Source organism: Pinus tabuliformis, chromosome J (genome assembly GCF_031772625.1).
Source record: "Pinus tabuliformis cultivar Carrire ecotype Pingquan chromosome J, CPIR1, whole genome shotgun sequence".
NCBI classification, from domain to species: Eukaryota; Viridiplantae; Streptophyta; class Pinopsida; order Pinales; family Pinaceae; genus Pinus; species Pinus tabuliformis.
The window spans coordinates 1571769364-1571777170 of record NC_142295.1 but is presented as its reverse complement, the minus strand read 5'-3'; positions in this window follow the sequence as shown (position 1 = coordinate 1571777170).

Sequence of the window (7807 nt, the reverse complement as noted above, 5' to 3'; positions counted from 1 at the left end):
CCTGGAATCAGCTGCTAACCCGTTTTATCACTCGTTCCTCAAAAGACGAGTCTTCTTTAAGCTCTTTTCATCTGACTCATAAAATATGAAAAGATTGCCGAGTTTTGGCCTTCCATCTCGTTAAAGCGATCGGAAGTGCTATCCCTCCTCTAGATTTTAATCTTTTTGGACCTGAGAGATTATTGCACAAAAAGATCGAGCACTTGTTTGTTCGGCTCGTAAAAACTATCGAAAATTCATCCCTTCTGTATTGTTTTATACTTTTTCAGACTTAAGGGATTAGATGACGAAAAAGGACTTTCGGAGTTAACTTTACGTACCTTTTTAGACTCTCTAAAAATGAAAAGGACCGAGTTATCTTTGTCGTTAGACTCGTTAAAAGCATTAAATAGCGACAAACTTGTCTTTAGACGAGAACGAGTTTCACTATCGCTAGGCTCGTTAAAACATAGCGATGGGCTTGCCCAAAGGGCAAGTTATAGAAAAAGCATATGTTATCCTCCTCAAGCTTGACAAAAATAAAGAGGTACTGGTCAGCAATGACTGGGGAAAAATTGGGAGAAACTCAAGAAAACTTTGATGGTAGCAAGTCGCTCTTGAACATGACACTTTTCCTCCGTACCACAATCGGGTTGGGTTGTTTCATTCACTGGTCACATCGCCATGGTCTCGCCATACCATCCATATTTGGGGTAATGCTACCGATCCATCGCATAAGTGTCGTCATATGTTCAAGAGAAGTCGTTCACAAAAGTCACCTGTGTCCCATCCACTACCATACATTATACTCTTTCATGACCGCCACCCTGAATTGTGTGTCATCAGATCGTTTTCACCTCCATCAAAATCATTAGCTCCGTTCCGTGTCATTGATGTGGGATTCATTAAGGCCCTCCTTTGACGGATCACTTCTTGTCGACATCAGCTCATTATCCAAGAAGTTGATCTAGGAACACCCCCTTCAATACTTTGAAGCTTGCATGCCTCAATGGCAAGTTTCTCACTTCCGGCGACAGGTACACATCAATGACCTTCGACCAAAAGATTTTGCGTGGTGTTCGACGCCAAGTCCTCTCTTCACACCACGTGAATTGTACTGCAGTACCTTGAGGGTCATCTTCATTATCGGTGATTCCTCTTGCGCTTGTTAACAGTTTACATCATTGACTGGTAATCAAGCGATGTCTTTCCATGTTCGACTTCAGAGAAATTCTCACATGGATCGACTTGTACTTAGAGTGAAGATCAGACGAGATTGAAGACCCCGAATCTAGTTTCATCCATCCGGGTTGCGATATATATTCAGAAAATAAAGACATAGAAATGTACAGCTTTACAACACAGATAATCATCCTACCAAAAGGATGATGGCTCTATTAGAATCATCAGTCTATCATCAGACGATTTTCTGTTATATGTACATGAAAATGAATTTACAAAGCTGAGCATGGGAATGCCCGCCTCAGCTAGATCGTGAAAAAGTATGAAAATAATGTATTGTATTGTATTGTGTTACAAGTCTCCTCCCAGCATTGAAAGAACTTCGGATCCTCCTAATAAAGCATTTCACCCGATAAACGACCTCATACTTTAGGGGGCAATTGTTACAGACATTTTTGTGCCTTACAGCTATAAGCATGAAATGTCCATAATCCAAGGGATCCAAAGTCCCTAAACATGTTGTTCCTACCCCTAGAGGAACAAGGCTAACAAACCACAGCAATTCACAGAAGTTCTCCATCAGAAACTGCTCAAAAACAAGTCAATTCAGAGGCTCCACTAGCTGCCTGCGTTGAAATGCAGAGGCTACACTGGCTGGTTGCATTGCAACGCAGGTGGAAGCACTACCAGGGTGCGCTGAGCGGGAAATGACAAATGGCAGGGTCCTTTGTGCGAGGTGTAAAGACTGTGGAAGCTTCCAGAATCTTCCTCCATGACACTTGCCTTGATGAGTTCGACTAAGTGATGAGTAAGAGGCTCTTAGTCTCCAAGTGGAAGCAAGAACTGAGAGAGGGAGAGGACACTAGTCAGATCTCAAGCTGACTCATCCTCTCTCCAAACATCTATATATGGATCTCTCCTCCATGAGATCCAGGAGGCTGGAATTTTGTTATTGCAAAGAATTGTCGTTGGTTTGAGATTGGAATCATTGGGTGCTTAATGCTTTGAAGGGAGGTGAAGAAAGGATTTCATTCGCTGGGAGGTAGATGCTGGATTGGAACTCTCTTGGTTGTATCTCCTCCTAAACCTTGTTATTAATCAATAAAGCTATCTTGGTTTCTCCTATATACTGATGTATCTTTGATGTATGATTGCATTAGTATGTTTAGTTTATTTCTAATCCTGAACTAGTTATGAATATGAATCTATGTCTTTGTGTAGTGTTCCCTTCTTGTGATCTTACAGGAACTTGTTGAAGCTGGGCGAGCGAAAAGGCAAGTAGCTGGGAACTCTCAAAGAGAAGAGAAACCGGATCGAGGGACAAACGAAAGACACCGGTTAGTCCATCTATCTCTCTTCATTCTTAATTCATAAAGGAAGAATACTAGAATAGTTGTTTCTGTTTGTTGCCAAGGCACTGTCACACCTTAGGTGGATAGGATCGTCCTGCATAGGCATTTTTCCCCACAACAGTTAGGGCCCAATCCAAGCATCCAAGCTTCTCTTTACTTGTATTTGTATGCTTTACTTCAGTTTGTAGATTAGTTTGTTGTTAGATGTATTTCTCTTATGGTTAAGAATATGTTGCTTTTGATGATTTAGTAGCTTGCTTCCATTTGTGCTTTCTGTAGCAGGTTAAGCAGTGATCAGAGAAGATTCAAAAGGCTAGAAATAGTGCCTTGGCCTCTCTTCCTCCCTCTGGGACCATGATTTGAGGCAAAGACTCTCTTGCTTCCCCAAAAACACAAATTTTCCTCATTCCTAAGACTTCTAGTGTTTGCAACTCTCTAGTAGGTTGATAGTCCAGTTTTGCTTTGCTTTAGATCTTCTTTATCATGTTCACTTCCTGATTTGCAATAGTCCTTTTGCATGCTTTCCTTTCTTACAACATTTCCCAGCATTTCCTTCTATACATCATAGTTTAGGCCATTTTAATGCAAAACTCTGTTTTTCCTAGGATGCACTCATTTCATTGGTTGCTTGATTTTTTTGGTTGACTGTTAGTTTCTATGCAGCAGATCTCTTCCAGCAGTAGGCTAGCTTACCAACAATCACACCCTCCATCTAATCCATGCCCTATAGGTCTCCCAAACCTCACCTCAATTCTACCCTAGTTTCCTTCATTTTTCATAGAACTTCTTCCTCTCTCCTTAAGCAAACCCAATCATCTTTCTCTCTCCTGGTGATTCATGGTAGACCTTAGGCGCCCTAACACCTCATTCCAACCTTCATCCACCTTTTCCACCAACTCTCACACCCTCTAAACAATGAAAATTACTTTCGGCCTCCTCCTGTAGGCCTCTTGTAGGTTCCCTGTTTTCCTCCTGTAGTTTTTCTTGTAGGCTTTCTTTTGAGGGCCGAGTGTGGGAAAAGCCTCTAGAATGCCACCTAAGACCTCCTAGGAACCATCCACACCATCCTACATCCTCCCAAGCTCCAAAACCGCCCTCTAACACCACCTGTTCGCTGCCACACTCACACACAATAAATTAGATGCATGTTAAATTCACATAAAAACACAGAAAAATCCAAAAATATTTGTTTTCTTATTTACTTCAAGAAATAGCATGGTTAGATGTTGTTTACTCCCTTGAGTAGGTAATGGAATTTCTTTCATGGTTTTCATAGTGTTTTTTCCAAAAGTAGAATTAGCTTGTTAATTAGGGTTTACTAGGTTTTGCTTTACATTCCAGTCTTTCTCCTTTCTGCAGTTAGAATAGCATCTGTAGAGTAATCTTTCTTTCCTTTCATCACACATAGAGCTTCTTTTGAAATCTATAGAAGTAGGCTTGAGCTCCTAGTGATCTCGCGCCGGCTGACCAAGTGACACCTTGCAGTGAAAACTAGTACTTGTGCATATAGCACCAACACTTCCAAGTTTGTTATGAACTACTGGGTTGATAAAAGTAAAGTTGGTAGCCTAGGAGTTGCAACATTCTTGCTACAATGCTGGTGCTCACCAAGATCGATTGTTGGATATCAATTAATTGTGATTTTTTCACCATGAGTTCTGCTAATTTCCCATAGCTACAACACTTTTTCAACCATTTTGACAATATATATGAACAAGAATTTATAATAATAACAATGATATATCCCATTGCTCTTGACTTAGTGATAATCCACTAAAGACATCAAGCCATTACTGCTTCTTATGTTGAATTTAATCAAGACCAGAAATAAATATTATCACTATCAAGCAGAAGCTCTCGAGCATCCAGGGCAACTCAGACGAGATCAAGAAACTCCAGGAGGACGCAGAGGCGGTACTTAAGGCCGCCAGGGCAGATGTCTCGGCGAAGCTGAACTAGATGATGAAGGAGATGTCTACTGAGCTCGATGAAAATCTCCGCGAATCCTGAGGCCGGGTGGAGAAAGAGCTCGCCTTGGCTCTCGAGAAACTGGAGTCCCAAAAGCAGGAGACGCTTTGGAGCCTTGATAAGAAGATCAGGTACGAGACCTTCAGGCAGAAGCTCTTGGTCACTAAAACACATGACTATAGATTCGCCCTGCAAATTAAAAATGAAAAAACTAAGACTCTCGCTTTCGATCCTTGGAAATTTGAGGAGATGCAACGAAAATTCTGGGTATAGGCAGAGTAGGAGGGGATGCAACATCGCAGAGGAAAATTCAAATGGAGTTAGCGCGATGAAGCATGGTGAAGTTAATGCTAGGAGTTGGCAGTGACCGCCTGAAGTTAATGCTGGGAGCTGGCGTCCAGGGACGGAGACGGAAATAACGGAGGAGTGTTATGGCGAGGTGACGGAGACGGAGGTGACGAAGAAGCGAAGGAGTGGATGGTCGGAATAATGCACTTTTTGGATGACCGGAATCTCTAAAGAGTCACATTATAAACTACTCCTATTAAAATAAATGTATTTAATGTAGGAAAGTCGTACTAAATCTCCATTATTTGAAGTGCGACCAACAGACAGTAAAATGGTCGTATGAAAGACATGGAATGTCTTGACTATTTTAACAATCTCCGTTACATACATGCATGTATGAATGTATGAAACCAAACCAACCATTCCAAACTCCAATATAGAATAAGTTCAAAGTCATGAGGCAAGCAAGTTTTTTCCTTTCTAAAAGTATATCCACATTCCCCATTAGAATCTTAAACTAAAGACAAAAGTCATTATGTCAACGAGCAATTTGCATACACAAGTGCCATCAAAGCTCTATTATTAACTTTACTGTGAAGGTGGTGTTTTCCATAACGCTGAAAGCCGCCGTTTGTGTGGCCTATTAATTTCGGAGTCGTCTAACAAGGTGGAGGAATTGCCCAAACGACCAAAAGTGGTCGGAATCTGGGCAAAAAAAATTCAAAAAATGTTGTAGAAGCAGTGTTTGAATCGTGTTTTGGATGGTGGAAATGGATTCAGCACCATCAGAAACGTCTAGGACACCTAAAATTTTAAAGTTTAACAACTATAACTTGGATTTACAAAAATCCTTGCAGGGTTTTCTCTAAATATGACCAGAATTTCCATAACTTTCCGGGCAACTCCCCCGCCTCGTTAGACTATGCGATTAATTTCCCATACAACCAATGTCACTTACGACAGTGAGAAGCATGTCATTGACCACGTAACTTGCACGACATCACATTAATTAATTTCTCATCCAAATACACGCTTCACCATCATATACAACATTTAAGTCTCTAAGCTGGCTTTTAAAATATAGGCCTTCATATTTTCTAGGTCCACTGTATTAAAATATATTTCATTATTCAATATGAGGTGGTTGGTTGAATGCATATAATTGAGAATTATTTTTACAATAAAAAAATATAATTAATGTTTATATTTCTGGTGAGTTGTGGCAACATTTAAGGAATAGGTTTTTCTATTTTAGTGAAATTTTGGCTTTTACTAAATTATAAGTTTTTGGTATTTTTAGTTTATGTGTTGTTGGATATATTATTAGTGTTAAAATGTTTCCTTACAACAAAGGAATTACTGAATATATATTTTTATATTTTTCTTCTATCATTGATTTTTCTTTCATTGTCCTCTCGCTTTTGTGGCTCTCAACACCACTAGCCTAGGCTTTTCCTTTAAAACCTGCTTTTCTCTCCCACAACGCTTTATTCTTATCCAAGCTTAGCATATTTCCCCAGCTAAGCGATTTAATGGAGTTTCTCTCCTATCCATTAAATCTTATCTAAAATCTTTATTATGGAAGAGTTATCTAGATCTCATTTACTAATGAGTTTTTTGTTTTTTTTCTTTTTCTTTGGCAAGGGTCTCCTACTCAAGTGTCTCATTCGCAAATACTTTCAATCCAATTATTTATTAATTAATAAAATTATTTATTTACATAACCATTTCAATGTGTTTCATGGTGTGCTTCATGGTTTTTCAGCACACTAACATGACTCAATCTAAACAAAGAAAAACAACATTACAATAAGGGAAGAGTATTACAAAGTCAAAAATTTTACATAATATAATAACATCTTACAACATCTTTTAAAAAAAAACCTTAATACAATAAACATACCCAATTGTTTTATATATAAAATAAGGAAAATTTAGTTTAACCTTTATTGTTAGTGAGCCCAGAAATTCACTCTAGACCCTAGTATGATATCATAAAGTAGAAATTTTGCTCATATAAACCAAAATAATCTTTTTTTTTAAAATTATAAAAATTAATAAATAATCATATAAAACAAAACATTTAAATAATATTTGCTCATAAAAATTGCAAGTAAAAAAATTAAATCTCTCTATTCATATTGAATCCCTATTTAAAATAAATCTATACTAATTAAAAAATCCGTATTTAAAAGAAATCTATACTCATTAAAAACTATAAATACCACATCCCATTAAAAACCATAAATGCCATATCCCATACTGCCATTCTAATCCCTCAAAATGAATCTTCACTACGAGACTCGAACAACTAATCTGAAATACATTTTGTATGCTCCGCACTATTCTAATCATGTGCACTTCGAGACTCGAACAACTAATCTGAATGAAATACATTTTGTCTTGTCTTCAATCGTTGGACAAAAATAAAAATTCATTTCTTAAATGAACGCCATGCTCTAATATACAATAAACCAAACCATAATGACAGATCCCTTGCTCCATCACGTTCTAATCTCTCCAAATAAACGTGCCCCTTGATATTCAAGTGGCTAGTAGTTTAACAATGATTCGTACTTATACACAACTGTCTTAAAATAAATGTATTTAATGTAGGAAAGTCGCCTAAATCTCCATTATTTGAAGTGGTACCAGCAGAAGACAGCGAATGTTACGTGCATGCATGAATGTATGAAACCAGACCAACCATTGCGAACTCCAACATAAAATAAGGTGAAGGTGATGAGGCAGGCAAGGTTTTTCCAATGTAAAAGTATCTCCACATTCCCAGTTAGAATCTCAAACTAAAGACAAAAGTCATTAGGTCAACGAGTGATTTGCATAAACAAGTGGCATGTGCATCAAATCTCTATTATTATATATTGAGGTAGAATTAACTATGCTGTGAAGTTGCTGTTTTCCATAATATTGAAAGCCACGGTTGGTGTGGCCTGTTAATTTCCCATACAACCAACGTCACATACAGCGGTGATAAGCATGTCATAGACCACGTAACTCGCACGACATCACATTAATTC